Raw genomic sequence first — 21,010 nt, 5'->3', positions numbered from 1 at the left:
AGATCATGTTTTTCTGCTTCTCCTGCCTCGCATATATTTCATCACTAACGTTTTCGATAAGGTAAGATGCGATATGTCTTCAATGTTCTTTTGTTAAATTCAAAAATTCTTTAAAAACATACTATTCGTTTTAGTCTTTCGAAGATATTAAAGGTACTTTAGCTTTTAAGAGTAAGGAATTTTCTTAAAATACATATGTTTCAGAATATTAGTTAATAGAAAGATTTTTAGATAATCTTGAGTACATTTCCGCCATTAGTTTGTTATGTAAAAAATATTCGAATATATTAAATTACAATTTTAATGAAGTTTCATTATTTTCTTCGAAAATAAAATTGTAATTTTTAATATTTCTTGAATTAAAAGATCACAATTTTACCTTTACTTATATATTGTTCGAGAAAATGCGAGATACAGAAGCATGTTGTATATTGATTCTAACTTTATTCAGATTCAAATAGAGTATCCTGCGACAATCGTAAACCTGTTACTGAAACGATGTTCGCAATCACGGAGCCAGATTTGTACAAATATTCTCTTAGTTTCCAATAAATCTGTTGCAATCATTTAGGTAAATCCATACTTCATCAAGGCTAATAATGCATTTCTATTTATCTTTTCCTAACTAGTTTTCATACAGGGTTTTACAACTTGTTTTGTGATGACTTGCATGCCTCATTATTCCGATTAACAGGATGCTTTATTTTGCATTTGGATATTTTAATGCCCTACATTTCACAACGTTTTCGTATTGCAAAATAGGAATACTTGTTTTCTGAAAGTACAAAAAAAAAAAAACTTCAATCTATAGCTTGTTTAAATGCAATTCTTGAAAAAATTTAGCATAAGCAGACGATATTTCTCTCGAAATAAGTTGCTGCCAGATATTATGCCAAAGCATTAGATTTTAATTCTTTTTTAATTTTTTAATTCTAAAAATATGTAAACATTCTATGTATAGTGATAACATTTAAATGTATTTGTAACGTTTCTCGTTTTTTAAACGACGTCTGGTATCGATAAACCTCAATGCGTTTCTCAAACAGTTTCGAAATGGCTGCAATTTTAGCCATATTACATTCAGTCCGTCACAACAAGGCCCTCGAGCTCTCATTTGGTGAGTACGGGTGGGGCAATCCCGAGGTACCCTAGGCCTTCAGGTGATCTAGCCTCTTTTCAGTCTCATCTCCTCTTAGCTGAAACTTTTTCCTTCTTTTCTCCCTTGTGGTACTCCTCTTCGAAGGTTGGGGCTCGTCATGAGAAACTGGAACAGCCTTTGTCTGTAGTTTTCAATGGCAAGAAAACTGCCCACGTGTTCGCCAGCGTGAGAACCCGTGTCGCTGAAAAAAAAAAGGACCTGGTAGATGAGGGTCGAGGTACTGTCCCCAGCACACATCTTTTGCCCCTGCTTCAGCTAAATGGGAGGCATCTTGTCGTCCTCGCGGGTGTCGATGGGCTGGCCACTAGTCCTTAGGGGGGAACTCTCAGGAGTACTTGCTCTCTGGAAAGCAGACTGTGGGGCTTGTTTGCGTATAAACCCGGTAATTCCTGGCGCATGAATCCGAGTTCCTTTTATGCACTCCGTGGTGGGTAGGGATGCCAGGTCCGAATTTTTATTTCCTTCAAATATAGCTTCACACATTTTTATCTCGTGAAACTGCAAAGGAATCAAGTAAGACCTCGAACTACGAAAATTTCAAAAAACACTAAAGTTGATCATATTTTGTGCTATGACCAAATCTGCTGAATTGCATAAAATGTCACTTTCCTGGTTTAAAAATTTAAAAGCCTTTGCTAAAGAACCAAGATCAATTAAACACTTGCGGTCTGGTGACTTATTAAAGGAAACTGTTAATAAATAGAAGACCCTTCTTACTAGTCAAAAATGGGACAGTTTGCTGTTACGGTTTCTGCACACAAAGCTGAATTCCAGTTATGGCGTGTAGTCAGAAGTCTACCTATTAACAATATCGAACGAAAAATACATTGCCGAACTTGCTGAGTGGAATTTTTCTGATGCACGTCTTATTAAAATAAGAAGGTATGGTCAGTTAATTGATGCTAAACGCATTATTTTGACCTTAAACACTTCTCAACTTCGAAATCGCATTAAAGCAGGCAGTTAGCATCGCCCGATGCAGCGCTATGGGCCAAGCACTGTTTTGTTTTTAATGCGAGCTGTTTGGACCCTCAGAGGCTGCATGTCGCGGTAACATGCGCTCGCTGCTTTATTGTGGATCATGAAAGTGAGGGTTGCACTGCAGCCTGTGTTAATTGTAAAGAAAGTCGCCCATCTTTCTCGTCCATGTCTCAAATGGAAAATCTGAAAGGAAATCCAAACGGCAACCAAAACGATATCTGGTACAGAAGCTAAGGAGTTGTTGGAAAGCACTCAACCTCGTCCAAATCTGAGTTTTGGCGTTGCAACAAAATCTATTCTCTCAATAGCTATTCAAACATCACTTACCTTTCAAAGACTAAAACTGAAGTAACACAAAAAATACCAAATAGCAATTTTTCTGCCAATACTAAAGATGTACCATGTCATAAAAAACTTGCGTAATTATTATTAACCAAGTCCTCTTTAAATAACGTAAGCTCAAAAACTGTAAATTCTGGTCATACTTCATTAGAGAGTTTGCTGTCGGAAAAGGATTTAACACCGCCAAAAGATCTTTTACTACGCCTAACAAAACAGCGTAGGCAAAATAAACATTCATGATGGCTACCTCAAAATCTTGGAACTGTCGTGGATTTCATAAAGGTCTAGTGAACATAGAGCCTGATAGATACTTATCACCCTGCCTGTTTTGGAGTGCAGGAGACATTTCTCAAGCAAGATAGCACAGCTAAGTTGCGCAGGTATTCAACTGTCAGAAAAGACGTTTTCTGTGGTGAGCGCGTAAGCGGAGGTGTTGCTATTCTCACCTCTCATGTCTACTCTTCGACTGTCTTTTCTTTGAATATGTCTCCAAGCTGTTGTGGTGCAGATCGATATCAGAACGCTAGCCGCTGTCATTACCGTCTACCCTAATGAAGTTATAGATAAAAATGAATTAAATAATTTAATAAAACAGTTGCTTGCTCCTTTCATTGTATTTGTCGATTTCAATGGCCATAATCATCTGTGATAGTGGTGATATAACTCTTCGGATAAAACAAATCGAAGACCTTGTTAATGATCACTGCTTGTGCCTCCTTAATAAGAACATTTTTCCACCAACCCACGAGGACATTTCACAGTACCGATCTTGCCATTTGTTCACATTACTTCTCCCGTTTTGCTCATTTAGCGTTGGGAACGACACTTTTAATAGTGATTATTTCCCTATCTACGTGACTTTTAATCAAATTACAGCATAGTCAAATTTCAGATCACTACGTTTTATTTACGAACAAGCAGGCTGGGAAATGTTTTCTAATTTGGCTATGCTGACTAATAACATGGCAAACAAGGTGCCAATTGATCACTTCCCCATCTATGAGGGGAGCTAAAATCTATTCCCATATCATCAGGCAGCCTTCCTAAATATCTCAAACCATGGTGAAACTGACTGTCAAGGAGTCGGACGGCAAAGAAAAGCCTGCGGAATTTTTCGCAGGAATCTCACGCTTAGCAATCTTATCTCCTATAAAAAGGCAAAAGCAAATGATCGGAGATTGTGACGCCAAAGATGGAGAAATGCTTGAATCAATTAAGTCATCCATTACATATTCCATTCCAACCAAGTGTGTTTGCAAAAAAAAACTAAAAATTCTCAGGTACTTATAAGGATGATCGACTACCCATTTTGGAAAAAGGTGGCTTAGCTTTAGCAGCAGAAAAGATGTAACTAATATCATAGATGAGACATTTAGTGCTGTGTCAAATGGTACTGATTATCTGCCAACATTGTTATGAGAATATATCCATCAGTTTTAACTGTCTCAATACAGAAGCATATAACACTGATTTCACTATGGTGGAGATGAACAAAGTTTTGTCGCTAACGTCTATGACTAGCCCTGGCCATGATGGCATTGCGTATGTCATGTATTTGTCCAATGATGGCTAAAATCTCTTCTCATTCTACATAATAGAATATGGAAAAAGTTTTGCCCTAATGCTAGGCGAAATGCTGTAGTGATTCCCAATATCGCGAATATCGCTGCAAAATACGCCTGTGGGACATCCAGCCAGCCGGTGCCCTATTCAGATATTAACACTGATTGGCAGGTAAAACTTGAAATGGTAGAAGCTTTAGGATGCGCACTTAACTAATAAATTACGAAATATAAAACCTAAACTAGAACATTAGAAATGTGCTCTAAACTGAAAGGATCAGGTCCTTCTGACCCGACTAGGAATGGTCACACGACACTAACACACAGGTGCCTATTGTTGGACGAAACGGAACCAGTATGTGTTGAATTCAATACCATTTTAACCATTGAACAAATTTAAATTGATTTTTCAACATTTAATTGCTTTCGAAATTTAAATATTTGAGATTTCAGCCAAAGATTTATTTGAAAACCACATCCTGAAATTTTAAACTTTTTAAGAGCTGCAAAGTTTTTACCACGTTATTTGAATGAACCCATTTCAATTTGTGTTGCTTGAAGGTTTAACTGGAAGCTAGGTATATTTATATTTTCAATTTATCCTTTGACTAATAGTTTTCCATCGGTATTTCATGGTCTTTCGTATCCTAGGTTTCGTGAAAGAATTTTGTTTGATTTTATTGCAGGTTTTATTAAACTTTATTACTGATTTATACCTATATGTAACTTTGTCTTAAACTTGTTTTGTGCCTATTTACTAAATGGTACATGCGTTTCTTGTCTTTATTATTTTAAGTTCTGTAAATAAGCCTTTTGTTTGGCGCAATATGACCCATATGGGTTTTCTACTAAAACCCCAACCAATCGTTACAATAAGAACCCTGAATAGGCGATGTTTATCTTTGCATTTCTACCGTAGTCGTTTTTCGAAGCTATGTAAATTTTTTTAATAGGCGATGAAAAGGATTCTGTATCATTCTTCCAAGCGAGACCTTTGAATATGTTGCAAGAATGTGTCGATTGAATGTCCACAAATGTCTGTTGCCATAGAAATGAACCCTAACTCATTTTTCAAAGGGGTGTCTTGAAAAATCGATTTAGTTTGCCCTTTCGATGCGCTTTATGGAAGAACTGGCGATGTATGATTTTTGTATTAAAGAAAGCTACCTTTATAATTTTTCCTTTCCGCTGCCAATACTCGCCCAAAACAAGATTTCACTAGACTTATCCCATACTTTTATCCCATACTTTAAATGTTTAAGTTCTGTTACTTTAGTACCACCAGCTAGGTAGTGGTGAGAGTAGTTAATATACATCTTTGTATTTGAATATGCGCGAAAATAACCACAAAATGGAGCTGCATGTAGACGAAAACATTTGTAGGTGCAACTTGGAAATCAAAAGAAAATCCTATTCTAAAAGCTAATTTGTTTCGATCAGTGTTTTGCTATTTATAACAGCCCTGCGGTATATAATAAAGCAGGAAAAACGACAGTCGAGTAGGCTTGCTATGCAAGTTCTTAATTTTACTAAATTAAAAACTTGCGGGTAATTATAGTGCCGTTGGAATAATGGGGCCTTAATAAGATCCCATTTAAATTTTGGGTAATTTACGTTGTCTTGTCTATTAGTTTCATGGAAGAATTGTGTCGAAAGCCTCACAGCGGCAGTGATCCGAGGGTCTCCTACTCCCTTTCCACCAAACCATATGAGAGTATTTTCGGCTCTCCATAAAGTTAGAATCCCTCTAATTTAACAACAATTAACAAGCAATACAAAATATAAGATGTTATCAAAGCACCTAAGTTAATGGATTCAACTTTTCGTTTCCTGCCGTCGCTCCACGAGACTATTTTTGATCAATGGATTTAATTGTAGCTATTTCATAAAACATTAGTCGCACACAGTGTTCTTTTTACTTCCTTGTACGAAGTGAAGGAAGTATTGTAATAGCGAAAAATTTCGGGTACCTTTGTAACGAAAATACATATTTTGGCGGTTCTCGAATCCATTTGAGACTTTTTGCGCGACATCTGTACATACGGACAGCATAAACGACTTCTCACAAAAATGATTTTAAAATGTATTCAGAAGAGATATTTTACGTACGTGTGTATATCTCGCATAGCTCCAAAACGAGTAGTTAAGAAAAACTTTCAACGCAGAAAGTTTCAAATTTTGTTATATGGGACATAGTCGTGCACCTCCCTTTTTGGTTGCAATCGGTCACACTGAAATATATATATACTATATACCCACTCTTTTGCCTCCCTCGGTGAGCTCAGTTTTGTATTCTTATATGCTGGTAAATTGTGCATTTTTTGCGTTAAGTGATTGAATTATGTTAAAGCTTTGATGCCTTTAATCAATCGGCATGTAATAATTGTAGAATTATCAACAATTTAAATGCAGTGAAGCCGCCATTTGTTTAAACTTGGTAGAATAGTGAATTAAGTCTATTTGTTACAATGTAAATATGATTCGCTAATATTTCAAGGTAGTGTTCTAGATTAAAGCTAATCTAAACCTATATAAATCATAAATTTACGGAACTTATCCCCTTAATCTTCACATTTCAGTTAATATACAGAAAGTCTGAATACCTGTACCTGTAAAATTAACCACCGCAGCCTTATACGTTATTAAAAGGCTTCTTCGTCCAAGTTTATCCTATGTGATGGGTAATGGATAGAAGCAAACCTTTCCAAACTTTAAAATGCCTTTTTAAATTAACATTTTTATAATTTTGCAAAATGGTCAACAATGAAGCTAAATTTTAAAGAATCTAGTTATTCCCTTTTGGAAGATCTAAATCTATCGACCTTGTAGTTATACGACTAACTGGTAAATTTATTTCTAAAGTCTGCTAATGATATTATTTTAATTTTCAGAGCGTCGTTCGGCCTTTCGCCTCCACGGGACCGTCTGTATAAACTAACAACAGTATATGAACTATTCAAAGAGCTATACTGTTCTCTAATAGAACAAATGAGGCAGGAAGAAATTGCAGTAACTTAATCTTCAGAAAAAATCAGAATCTCAAAAATCTTTAAAAAATCGGAATCGTAAAATCCAGTCATAAGACCTTTTTCTCAATTTGTTGGCATGTACAAAATGTAATTAATGAAATGTTTCTAATAAGATTTATATTTTTCATAATTTCTAATATCTAAAGCAATAAACTATAATTTCCATATCACGTGTTTATTTTTTTGGCAAAATGTCTTAATTTTTTTAATAAATTAGGTGTTTTTATTGCTGCAGAACCATTGAAATAATAACTAAAAATTTATCATTTAAACACTGATTGAAAATTGTGCTATGAAAAGTTAAGAAAGGTTTCTAAGTATAAGTTATTTTACCCTGTGTTCCACTATTCAATTATTTGCTTTCATAGCAAAAACTAACTTTCCTTTACATCAATATGTAATTGAAAGACAATAAATAGTTAAAAAATGTCATCAAAAGTACTTCCGAAACGAAATCTACATAAATCTAGTAACAGAAACCTAAACTTCAACATTTATATTGTTGCATGTGTACGGGTTCGTAATGGATTGATTTCACAAGTCCAATAAAAGGTTAATAAAATTTATTCTTATCAAAAGAAATATAACAGAACGCTGAATTTTCCCTCAGAGATATTCGTACATTATCACGCAATATAATCAGTAGCTTTATTTCAAAATACGGAAATGTTAAGTAGAAAGCAATACACAGCGTAGAGAAAGCTAATCAGATCAACAATAACAGCTAACTAAACCGAGCTGAGATGTTCTCTTTCTGGCTTTTTATAGACTTGAATCTATCCCGAGAAATTTCTCTTAAATTTCTGCTTTTCGAAATTTCGGAAAAGCAAAAGAGAATTACTGTTATAGCTAACATAGTAGTCAATTACATTTATTCAATTAAATACAAATTACGAGAATCTTTTATTCAATGCTAAATTGACATGCTCCTGTATTTTTAATTTCCGGCGTAGCTCTCTCTTAATTGTGTCTGGTGCTGTATTGTACGGGGAAATAAAACATTTCTTAACGAAATACAAAATTCGTAATACTGCCCCTTCCCACGGACTGCACGTCCCGGGCAGTACAGTCTCTGGACAGGAAGGCGTACTTGCAAATAAAGCATCAATGAAATAATGAACATTACAATAATGAAAAACGTATACAATAATTGCAAGAAGTAACTTGATATAAATCAAATACAAATCAACAAATGCGTGCATAAATATATATAATCAAATACAAATCAACAAATATAAATCAAATACAAATCAACAAATGCGTGCATAGCATTTACAAATTTAGAAAACAAAGGACGATGGTCTTGTACTATTTATATTTTGTACGACAGGGCTGGACAACATTTTGTATATAAAGTCTACTTTTATCTTAAAAGTATGTCGCAATCGACTTTTTGTCATAGGTGTAGTCTAAAGGGGGAGAAGGGTGTAAAATACAATGTTTATGCAGTGTTTCAGTATAAGGTACATTCCAGCAAGGTATGGGTAGATAAGTAAAATATTTTCAAAAATATTTTGTAAATCACTTAAGTTTTCGAGATATAGGCTCACGAAGAAAATTAATTTCCATGCCCAACTTCTAATAGCAGCATTTCGTACATGTGGTACCTAAAAAAAATTCGATATTATGACACTTTTTTCAAGATAGATTTTTACTAGCTTAAAATGCAATTTCTTTTTCTATCTACTGCCATGTATGTTGGCATAAAATTCACAGTATGACATAATTTGATTTCAATATTTCACTTTCGCATTTTTTTGGGGGGACAGGAGAATTTATCAATAGAGATTAGCATGGCTTAATTTTTGCTAATCTATCAATAGCTCGCTGAGCCATACATCGTATTGAAATATAGATATAAGGTTTCTACATAAAAACAACTATGATTTAAAGATTCCAAAAATTCATGTCAAAGGAAGAAAAAAGAACATGGATAATTAACAGTATTTATTAACTCAAAATAGCTACAGATAGAGAGATTTTGAATTTATTTTGTTGCCTTAACATCAATGGAAACACCGAGTTTGCATGTTCCTAACCAGAGAATCGTAATTAGGTGTATATTCTGACAAAGATAACAATGATGAGGCTTCAGTATGTGAATCGGTCAGCACAGAACGTTGTTTAACTTTCGTTAGTTTCAAGTATGAAAATGCCGATTCCCATAGGTATGTAGATTCAAAACAAGAATTCGCTACGTTTGCTGATACTGGGATATTTTTCTCGGTTGACATATTTCCAAAAATCTTCAAATTTTCGGACTTTTATTTGGTTAATGCGTTTCACACTTTAATCTTTTTAAAAGAAAAAGATATGAATTCCCCAATTTCTTTAAGTTTTTCAAAATCCTCGATTCTTATCTCGGAATCTTGAATTACTTTTTGGATTTCCGCGACACATTTGTCGATCTTATAATTAATATTTTTGTTTTTGTAGGTTATCCGCCATATTTGGAAAATTATTCAGACTATTTTGTTGCAGGTCTTCTATTAGCAAAATAAATTTTGTTTTATGGAGCTGATCGCATCAATTAGTTTTATTTGTACCTTGTAATTCTGAATTTAAATGACTTAATGTTTAAGTTAAATCAGAAATGCTAAGTCACTAAGCCAAGTTTCATCATTTAAATGTTCAGTTTCCATCTTGTTCGTGAAGAAAATCTCTAATTTCAGGCAATAAATCACGAAATCGTTGCAGAAATTTACCTTTGCTTATCCATCTGACATCGGTATGTAGTAATAATTCAGGTTGGCCTTTATTAAGCTGCAGTTGGACGAGACGCCGTTTGAGGGAACTTCCTCGAAAGGAATTAACAATCCTAAATGCTATGTCCATTACCACTTTTGTGTTTAGTCTCTTGCTGACACTTGCTGGTGAATTATGAAGTGATAAAGGCAGGGAATTCATCTTTCTTATGACATAGGGCTATAAATCCATTTATGCTACCTATCATTGCAGCTGCTCCATCCTTTGTTATTGAAACTAATTTAAAAAAGGTACTTTTAAATCGTTGAGCAACTTTTTAAAAGGTTTTGAATGTGTCTACACCTCTAGTTCTTTCCTTCAAAGAAATCATACCCAACAACTCTCTTCCAGTGGAACGGTGTAGCACCAGGGTACCTGGGTTAACGAGAACCCTACCCCTTGTAAAACGGCTAAGTTGTTTCGAATTATGTACAAAAAATAACCGGAGGATAAAATCGAACAGGTGAAAACTCAAATTACATAAATCCATATGAACCAGTAACATACGTGAAATAATGGATAGCCGTGATCATAATGAAAAAGTATACCTAAGATGCATAGAAATAATCCTTAATTTTCATCATCCGCAAACTTTACTAGCATCGTCGCAGCTCTAAATCCCTCAGTTAGCTTTTCGGCAGTAGACTTTACAACTCTTCTTTAGATGTAAAATAAGGATTTTACATACGAACGAAAACAAGTAATTGTGCCTTATCACTTATATCTGTCGATTCATCATACTGAAGGGGGAAATAAGAACACCTATTAATATAATTATGTAACTGCTCTTTTACATTCCCACTCATCCTTTCAATTTCACTGGGATCGAGACAATTGTAGATCTTGAATTGCAGCAACAATTTCACTCTTGCTCTTAAAATCGTTAAATTGTGAATCTGACATTTCTAAAGAAAATTGCCTTTACAAATTCACCGTCTGAGAATGGCTTACATTTTTTTTTTTTTTTCTTCAGATAGCTTACTCTGAATGATGCAGTAGTTACTGCTTGAGACTTTAAAAACGCTTTATTGATTTGTTAATTTAGTTTAATGATCCCTAACTTTATTCACCAAATTCTGAACCGAGAAAACAATCTGTTTGATACTTGTTATGTTAAGCTAAAAACATGTCTCTACAAATTTCCCTTTTTAGCAATGGCTGAGGTAAGGCATATTAAACATTCATCATTCAACATTGTAAAAAGGTAATGGAGTTCGCATTCTTCATTGAAGTGATAAGTTTTCGATTTCTTCAGTTTACTTCTCATGGTCATCATGGGTATACTAGAATGCAAAAAAATATGACAATTTAAAGAATAAATATTGAATTAAATATTTTTCTAGAAAATTAAAAGCTCATAAACTGCGGCTATTATCTCCGTTATGTTGAGAGAAATGATACTGCATACTATGATCAGACACAGCAATACAAGTGTATTAAAATCTAATAAAGATACATTCAAATTTGCAAGAAGTATGTTAAATTTACAATATATTTATTACGGTTTAAATACTAAAATCTTAATTTAAATAGAATTAATGTTATTCCTAAATATATTTGTAAAACTGCCCCTTATTTTTCTCTCGGTGTAATGATAGCAGTTCAGAGATCTGTTGCCGAGAATGCTCCCTTATCAAATAGATATGTAAGAAAATCAATTTGCTTTAAAACAAAGTACTTACATTTTAAACAAAAGAAAAATTGAAACCCAAAGTGCTCACTGAGGATAAATGATATCGATTAATAATAATGCTGTTAATACAAAAGAAAAGAAGCTACCGTATGACGCTACCAAACATTTGAGCTTACTCACTGTGTTGTTCGATGAGTCGAGCCCTAACATTTCCGTTCAGGTATTGCGTCCGGTGACAAGTTTAAAACATAAGTCGAAATGTATTGTGCTGAATGGGCGGAGGTCAGTGTCTGGCTGTCAGAATTCTAGGAATTTATAACCTCGGAAAAATCGCAGATTGCATTATACTATTGCTTAAAGGTTTTGTCTTCTACAAACTGTCGCTTCAAAATCCATTGTACACGAAATTCCACTCCAGTCATTGCGAGCGGTCGACGAGCGATCAAAATTAGACTCGCGGTCGACTTGTTGGCCACCCCTGATTTCAGCGGTTAATGTAAACGTACATGGTCATCACGCATTTCAATTAGACATTTCTGAAGTTGATAATTTTACCTTGATGATAATTTACAGTCAACTCGTAGATCTCTTATTTATTGTGTTACAGTACATTTAGATTTGTAAATTTAAAGAAAATACATATCTACTAATCGTCGGTGGATAACTGGTATGTCAGTAATGTAAGGCAGGATAGTAAATTTAGACCTATTTCCACACAAGAAGGGTTGGAGCCTCCATCAGAGCTCCATGATCTCTTCAATAATAATATCCAATAGCTCCGGACGCGTAATGGCAAACTGCACATTTAGTTGACAATGTTAAACGAATTCCGCACTCTGTGGATGCCCAGAGGGGAGTTTGGCGCAGTTTTAAAAGAGGATAAATACGGTATATTGTTAATTTTCTGTTATCTGGGCGTCAACAGTTCGGGTTTTTAAAACTTGTTAGTTTTTAAGCTCTTTCATTAGAGTCTAAATACCGATTGTAAATTAGCAAATTTTCGTTTAAGAAGGATTGCAAAACAGGAAACATTGCAAAATATATTAGCTGAATATTTATTGATTATACTTCTGAGGAATAAAAGCGGTCGAGTATTTCATTTGTACATATTTTAACAAATTAAGGAATAAATCCAGTTTAAATCACTGAATTAAAGTCAAAGACATTATTATAAATAACTGATATTAAATGTAATGTTTATGCACAAAATAAACCAAACTGAAATGAAACTGAAGCAAATGCAATAAACAGAAAAAAATTTCCATAAAATTGTAAACAGTCGATAAGATCTACAGGACGAACAGACTTGTGCGGGGTTGCTTATGCGACAGTATTTATTTCCTCCTGATTTCCTCCTCATACGCCACTGAGCATGCGCACTAAGCGAAATTCGTTAACATTGATCAACTCAATGTGCGGTTTGCCATTATGCGCTCCGAACCACTTTAAGTAGGGTTTACTCTCTCAGTTTACCAGTCTGCTGTTACTCCTCTTACTGTTCTGTCCAGTCCTCTTTTTTTTGTTGTCTTTTTAGCTTTGTTATTAAGCATAATTGTCTCGCACTTACGCCATATAAAATTCAACTTTGAAATTACAAACATTTTAAAAGCAGCATAGCTGTATTAAGTTTAGAATTCAAGATGTCGTACATTTTTTTGTCAGTTTTTTTACTAAGACGGTGTAACAAAACTTTTGTCTTTTTATTATTAACGTTTGTGTACTTACTTTATTAAATATCATATTCTTGGCGCTTACACCACACAAAAGTCGATTCAATTGCAAAATATTTAAAAACAGGATATCTTTAGAATTTCTGATAGACAGTCTCGCTTGCTGGGGTTAAAAATGTTTTACTTCTTAGAGTGTTGCCGTGAAATCGTTGAGTTTTTAAATAAGAAATTCGTTAAAACTTTACAGAATATGGAGTAGACAATAAAACAAATTCCGAATTCGGGCTTCCAGGTGACCGTATTCGGATGCAGGACTACGTTACTCAAAATTTTTTGGGTCAAGATACCGTTGTTTCCACACAATGCGAGAAGTATACATACCTGTGGATTCTTCATTATTTAATATCTTTAAATATAACACAGGGCGGTAAAATTTGGTGGCAATAATTTGAAAAGCAAAACGGGTGCAAAATACTTTTTCGAAACTAATAGTCCTACAAAACTAACGCCCGTTTAGGCTTAAAAAAAAAATTAAAATAAAATCTGAAAGTTTTCAAATTCCTCAAACGTTTTATTTTTTTAATATTTTTTATTTACAGACACATACACGTTTTACTTAAAAATATTACCCCAAATGGCGTTAACCGAGAAGGGAAATTAATCTCAAAACAGGATTTTGCGTTGAATCACAATGTCTGAACCACTTTTTCAAATTATTGCCAACAAATATTATCGCCCGGAATTACATTTAAAGAAATTAAATAACGAAGCATCGGCATGAATGCATGTATGTTTCTCGCATTGTGAAGAAACGACGGTACCTAGAGCCATCCAGTTTTGAATAACGTAGTCCTCGTCCGAATGTGGGAAGCTAGAAACCCGAATCTTGAATTTCGAATTTTTTTATTATCTATTTCATACTTTTTAAACTTTAACGATTTTTTTATTAAAAACTCAACAATTTCAAAACGAGCGGTGACAACACTGTAGGAAGTAAAAACAATTTCATCTCTCGCGAGCAAGACTGTCTATTGGAAATTCTAAAGATATGCTGTTTTTAATATTTTCAGCCTAAAGTGGCGTTAGCCCAAATGCTCTCGAAATGTGTATGTATCTGTAAATGAAAAATACGCCAATTTTTCAGATTTTTATGTATATAAACAACATAAATAAAGGCAAATAAGCAAATGTAAGGAAGGATTATTTAGAATCCTACGGCTAGGCTGCAATGATTTAATTAAACATAATCATAAGAATGAAATGGAAATACTCCTATTATAATTCCTATATTTCAAAGTAAAATTAAGAAAGCCATAAAAGAAAACTAAGAGTTAAAATTTGAAGTTACATAAATTGCAGTTTACAAAGTCGTAATATTTAAAAGCAATAGAAAAATTAAAATTTTTTAAATAATTTGTGAAAGTGTATAAAGTTTTAGAACATTTTTTCAAAGTACTTGTAAACGAGAAAGCGGCAATGGAAAAATTGTTGTACAACCAATGACTAATAGTAGTGGATATGCATAAAATTGTGATGCAAAAATTTTAAAGCCATATAAAGAAAATTACCTAAAAATGAACAATTGAAAAGATAACGAAACAATAATGATCCTTCATAGGAGAATTAGCTCATTAGTGTTTCAACGCAAGATCCCGTTTTGACACTAATAGCCCCTAAAAAAACTAATTTTTTAACTTTCGGCAATTATTACAGCTTAATAATGGTGCAGTGATCTCCAAATTTTATAATCTAATTCTAATGAGATTGACAGCATTTAAACGCTGTATCAAGTTCTTGAGTGAAAAATCTGTTTCAATCAATACTCAATCTAAACTGGTGAACAAAATTAAGAGATGGAACACTTTTTTCCAAATATCTCAAGAAGTTCTGGATAGAAATAAATGAAACTAGGTGTAAATTCAGTTTATTGGATGGCAATAATGTGTACAAAATGACAATGAAAATGCCACTCATTAGTCTGAGCTATGGCTAAAAGTCCAATGTGGTCCGAACTTGAGGTTGAAAGATGGCGGTAAAAATGGAGTTGGTATACTGTGTGGTCACCTCTGACATGCAAAGAGCATGCTCAACCAGTAGCCATGCTGTTAAAAGGAACGTTCAGGAGTGCCTGTGGAAGTCGCCCCCACTTCTTCACCAGAGTACATTTTAATTCCTGAATGGTTTTGGGTGGGATTGAAGTATTGCAGCAGCACCACAAGAGCATCTCAAGCATGTTCAATAGGATTAAGGTCAGGAGATTTGACTGGCTAATCCATTCAATGAATATCCTCGCTTTCCAGATAGTCATCAACCAGGGGGCCCTATGTGTCGTGTATTATCGTTCATAAAAGTGAACTCATGGCCAACAGCAGCCCTGAAAAGGTGCATGTAGGTCTCTAGAATCTCCTCCCTGTACCTCTGGGCATTCACGAAACCAATGTCGAACACATAGAGCGGTGTGCAGGTATTTTGCACTATCCCTGCCGAGACCATCACTCCTCCGCTATAGTATTGGTACTTTCCAATGATGTTCCTGAGATGGTATCTTGTCCCAGGTTCCCTCCATATCAATAATCGCTTAAAATCAAATTGTAGACTGAATATGAAGTCATCCGTAAACAGCGCATTATCCCATTAAAGTTGTGTTCAAGTGCTGGCGTTACATTTACCATTGTAAATGCTATCTTGATCTCTTTGTGGCAAGGACGGTGTGGGATGCAAATAGCGGATTTTCTGGCATACAGTCCTATCTCATGGAGCCTTCTTGTAACTGTCTTCTGTGAAACTGATGTTCCTATGGCAGTAACAAGGTCACGAGACAGTTGTTTAGCTGTATATGTTTTCTTACGCTTGTCTGAAAGTACCAAATACCGGCCGTCATTGGTCGCTGGCTCTCGAGAGACTTTGTCCTCGTCTTCTAGACACTGTCCCGTTGTTTTTAAACTGATTCCACAAATTAGAGAAAATACTTGGTGTTACATCCAGTTCTCTTACAACCTGAACTTAGGGCAGCCTTGCCTCAAGTCTACCTACGATTCTCTATCTCATGCCTTCGTCTAAGCGAAGATGTGTACTGATCTCTTCTAAAAACATAAAAAACAAGACTACTCAAGAGAGACAAGGAAACTCACTACTTTGTTGCAGAGCTGAATGAGCTGAGGAGCTGGTCTCGAATTTTAATGCATTCTGCTGATTTAGGGAAGGCCGCAGGAATGTGTAAATTCATCTCAGCGACACCAGCCCTGCAGTGATATTGTATGGCAACCCACTGTGTAATGTTTTGTATAGTATTTTAGGAAGAATATGGAAAATGTTTTCCATCTCTTAATTTTGTCCACCAGAGTAGTTTTGGAATGAATTAGTTGGAAGCATTGCAAATAAATAATCTGAAATCTAACATTCGAGCTACATCAAAAACAAAATTAAAAGAATATGTGCTGTAAGACTTTCATTATATATCGCATATTAACAAGTATATGATGTAGGCAGTTCCATAAATCATATGTACAGGACTTTATTTTCAAAGTGAGTAGATATAATTCCCGTAAAGCCAATAGCGTAATGCTTCTTCTGGCTTTCAGCGTAACATAATAAGCCTTCTTCATGACATCCCTTTTTTGTAATGTGTGTTCTGACTCGGTGTCGCGTGGCAGAGGGCAGAGAGGCATGTGCGTGCTGGTTGGGCTAAAGTAGATATGCAGGGAGTTTGATCATTATAGCTGCTTTTCTATTAACGGAACGCCAATCACCAAATTTTATGTGCCGAATTGCTAAACGTGGTAGTCTATTTTTATCTCGTCATCAACAGCTGAGCAAAAATTATGTTACAAATAAATGGGAAGAATGAACAATCAGCATTAATCCAGGAATTTTTTCCGTTAGATTTCCAATTACTTAAGTGGATCCTTTGGGAGCTGCTGAATACAGGCATTTTTAATGTTAGCACCCAAAAAAACTTTATTGATCCTGCTAGGGGATGACATAGGTAAAATGGCCAAATATACCATTACAAATATACATCTTCCTACCTCGTCGAAGTTCATGTGGCGGTAGTTGTTAAAAAAGATGTAAATTAGATACTTTCTTGATCAGTAAACTCGCAATAAGAATAATATCTCATATAATATAATATACATAATATTTAATGTGCACAGTATGCCATTCTCTGACTTTTTAAACAACAACATTAAAGAATTCCTCAAATTCGGCATCTCCAAAAGCCTTCGCATTGAGCACATTATACGCTAAATATTTTATTGTAGTTGTGTTTTTGAATTTTGGAAGGTGACCATATAATTTTCTAGCTATTCTTTTCATGAAGCTTCGTTACGGTTACCGCCATCTAGCTAGATTTCAAGCCAACGTTTATGTTTGGAGCTAAGTGGCTCCCAGATAACAGAAACGTACTAAAACATGTTCTTTTTTTGCTGTAGCCACTAATCGTTTTTCTAAATCGAGGACACTTTAGTTGCGTTGTCGCTCAACGGTAGTGAAAAGGTTCTGTTCAAATAGGAATTATCCCAATCACTAAGAATGTGTGAAATAACCGAGCATCCCAACGTAATGATAGTAAAATAAGAATTCTATTATCGCTATCCAAAAATACACTGTTTTAAAAATAAAACATAACATTAAAAAAACAGATAACACGTGACCGAGAGAAAAATATCTCCCAATATTGATATGGGTTATCAAAAAATACATTATTTAAACTATTGATCCTAGTGATACGGGTTATTCAAACTTTAACAAACAATATATATAATTGCAATTTTTAAAAAGATGAATTTTGCAGGTTTTGGAAGCACAATACCAAAAGAAAAGTAATAAAACAGCCGTTTGCAATTAACAAAAAATTATTTCTGTTGTTGAAATGTAATACAATTGAAAATGCAATAATTATGGTTTATAGTATTTAGAAGTAATGCTGATATTTCTTAACATCACTTGTTTCGAGGGTATACTTATGTTTAATTTCTACATTTTAGGAGAGTTACGATGATCATGTCATACAATTTCTTTAATCAATAAGCTTTTTTTTCATACTGCACAGAAGAGCTTTGAATAATGTATACGATAAATCCCTAAATGCATTAAAACCTGCTCTGTGTTAAGCATCATATAATAAAAATAACCCAGAAGGAGAATTAGTCTCAAAACGGCATTTTGCGTTGAATCATGCAAAGCGCTGAATCACTTTTCAAATTGTTGCCACCAAATATTATCGTCCTGTATTAGATTTAAAGAAACTAAATAATGAAGAATCTACATGAATGCGTGTATCTTTCTTGCACTGTGAAAAAACAGCGGTCATTAAATTTTGAGCAATATAGTCTCCTCCCTAACCCGAATTCGGAATTTCTTTTATTGTCCGTTTCATATTTTGTAAAACTTTAACGAATTTTTGATTTAAAAAACTCGGCAGTTTCAAAGAAAGCAGTGGCAACACTGTAGGGAATAAAGCATTTTTATAAATATATTTAGCACAATGGGGCGTTAGCCCAAATGTTCTCGAAATGTGTATGTGTCTGTAAATGCATTTACCAAATATATAAAGAGAACATTTTATCGTTTGAAAATAATATAGGATCTCAAAGTTACAGATTTTTTTAATTATTTTTCTTTGTTATTTCAAACATACATCAAGTTAAGCAATGGAAATAAAACTATACTTATATAAAATAACAAAAATCATAGCTTTACATTCATATTTTTAGTGGCTTCTTAATATCTCTTCCTTGCCATAACATATATACTTATATCTACTCTTTGGAACAATGGCAGTCTTTGGAGTTTCAAATACTATAAGAAAAATAATAAAACTGGAGTTTACAATTGATATAATAAAAATACTTAATGCTTTTCAAATTATTTTAGTTTTTGTTCATTTGAAAAAGAACCCATACCACTTCTAAAACTTATTTACTTATAAAACTTCTAAAACTTATTTACTTATAAAACTTCTAAAACTTATGAAATTTTGTTAAAATAAATATTTGCAAATGTATTCAACATTCTCATGACATTATTAAAGAAATCACAATTAGAAGATTGCAGATTTCGTTGCAAAAGTATTCCATACATACATTTAAAAACAGTTTGAAATTTACCTGTCAGTATATATTGTGTTCCATTTGACAGAAGATACTTCCTTGCAGTTAACATGCATTTTGCAACGTATCAAAGCAAAAAATGTGTCAATAGAAGCACCTGTCACAGATGTTATTGGGTTCTATTTATTTTTACTAATAATTATTTTATCTTGTGAGCTTTTCCTGAATTCTCTTATTCCCCTCACGTTTCCTCACCAGGATGTAAACAAGTTAAGGTAAACGAAAGTATTTAAACTGTAGGAGCGAAAAGGTTAGACAAAGCGTGATTTCGCTATTGTGAGTGCACGTTTTTAGTTTTTACCAGCTATTAAACTACTAATGGAGGATGAAAAACTGCGTCCTTGTGCCGTACATAACCTAAAGGATTTAAATTTTCAAACGTAAACGCTACACATGCACTCCTGTATTTATATATATTGTACATAGTTATTTTCTCTGTTTTTTTTTTTTTTTTTTTTTTTTTTTTTTTTTTTTTTTTTGGTACTATGTGTATCTATTTTTATCTCTACTATGACTTTAATCTCATATTCCAATTCATTGGGAGTCTAGTTCGATCTCTCAACCCTAGGAGAAGATGTTCTATCTTTCACATGTGTTAATTTTTTTCTTCTCTTCTGGGAATCTTACTTGATATATTTTTATTTAAAGTGCCTTTAAGGCAACATTTTTATCGTGTGTGTGATTATGGCAAAGGCTCGAGGGCTATCTGCCTAAGGAAAAGGATGCCTTCATGGAGGACTTACTAAGGGAAACTGGCTCGTATAAACGTTACACATGGGGAAAACCACGAAAACGTCCATGTAGCCAGCCCATTCGCGGGATTCGAACCTCGGACCGAACTACTAGTGTTCAGCGACTTTACCGCTCGGCCGCCTGGTGGGCCCATTTTTATCGAGACGGACACATTGCAAAATTTGCAGTATTGCAGCACAGCGATGCCGATACCGAAATTCTCCCTCTTTCTCTGCCTACGCTTCCTAGCTGAAGGACGTCTTTTCCTTGGTTGCTTCTGCTGAAAATGTAATGCGTCATCATCAAAATTACGGAGTGCGGATTTACATTTAATAAAGATGTATTTGAATTATCAAGTGATTTTTGTGATTCTTCCAAAGTTTCCGGCATCTTCGCCTTTTAGCCTAAATCCACTCGCGACTGCAAAATAATGTCTTCCCTACTTAAGCACTCATTACATACCAAATTACTGCCACGTGCTAAATTATTTCATCACATATATAAATAAATAAAAATCTGAAAGGTTTCAGATTTTAATGGTCACCTAAAAAGGTTTGTTAAAGTTTTTTACGCTGTCGCCGAGCTCACAGTCTACCAGTCTGCTACTGCACTCACTCCGAATAATCTTTTCTTTTTCCCTTGTCTTTTTTGTTTCATTATTAAGAATATTTTTTCTTCACTCTATATACAGTTCAAAAAACAAAGTCGCAATTTTTTTAAAGCGTCGTAACGGTATATATTTAGAATTCCCGATGTAGCATTAAGTGTTGTTATATATTTTTATATTTTTTAGTCGTTTCTCAGCATGTCATATCAATATTCAGTTTTCTTAGTAAGATGGCTTACAAAAAATCTCTTTCGTCTTGTTTTATTATTAACGTTTTATTAATTCAAAGGGGCTTTATCCCTCAGGGCCTATTGTTTTCGTTTTGCGATTTTGCGTCGAATCACTCTGAATGTCCGTTTCACTTTTCAAACTGTTGCCACCCAATGTTAGAGTTTTGCATTATATTTGAAGATATTAAATAATGAAAAATCTGCATA

At 34.2% G+C, this 21,010-nt stretch overlaps 1 protein-coding gene and 1 long non-coding RNA gene across 11 annotated transcripts in view; one reads left to right on the top strand and one right to left on the bottom strand.

Annotated features, from left to right (window-relative positions):
- LOC118203569 (phosphatidylinositol-3,5-bisphosphate 3-phosphatase MTMR14-like) overlaps positions 1 to 21,010 on the top strand; it is a 143,603-nt gene that overhangs the window by 8,521 nt on the left and 114,072 nt on the right. The gene's annotated exons all lie outside the window — the stretch shown is intronic.
- The window catches only part of LOC118203570 (uncharacterized), a 133,669-nt gene continuing 121,664 nt past the window's right edge, over positions 9,006 to 21,010 (bottom strand). For 6 of the 8 annotated variants that reach the window (XR_015044422.1, XR_015044423.1, XR_015044416.1 and 3 more), the window contains 2 exons: positions 18,825 to 18,923; positions 9,006 to 11,101 (listed from right to left, as the gene is read on the bottom strand). This is a non-coding gene — a long non-coding RNA (uncharacterized LOC118203570). Of the gene's footprint in view, positions 11,102 to 18,712; positions 18,924 to 21,010 lie in introns of those variants that run through there. The other 2 variants (XR_015044418.1, XR_015044417.1) reach the window with 2 other exon arrangements.

Source organism: Stegodyphus dumicola, chromosome 12 (assembly GCF_044657685.1).
Source record: "Stegodyphus dumicola isolate Sdum_Otavi_A_Nest chromosome 12, ASM4465768v1".
NCBI classification, from domain to species: domain Eukaryota; kingdom Metazoa; phylum Arthropoda; class Arachnida; order Araneae; family Eresidae; genus Stegodyphus; species Stegodyphus dumicola.
Note: the sequence above shows the minus strand (reverse complement) of the source record. Positions and strands in the feature narration are given on the sequence as shown.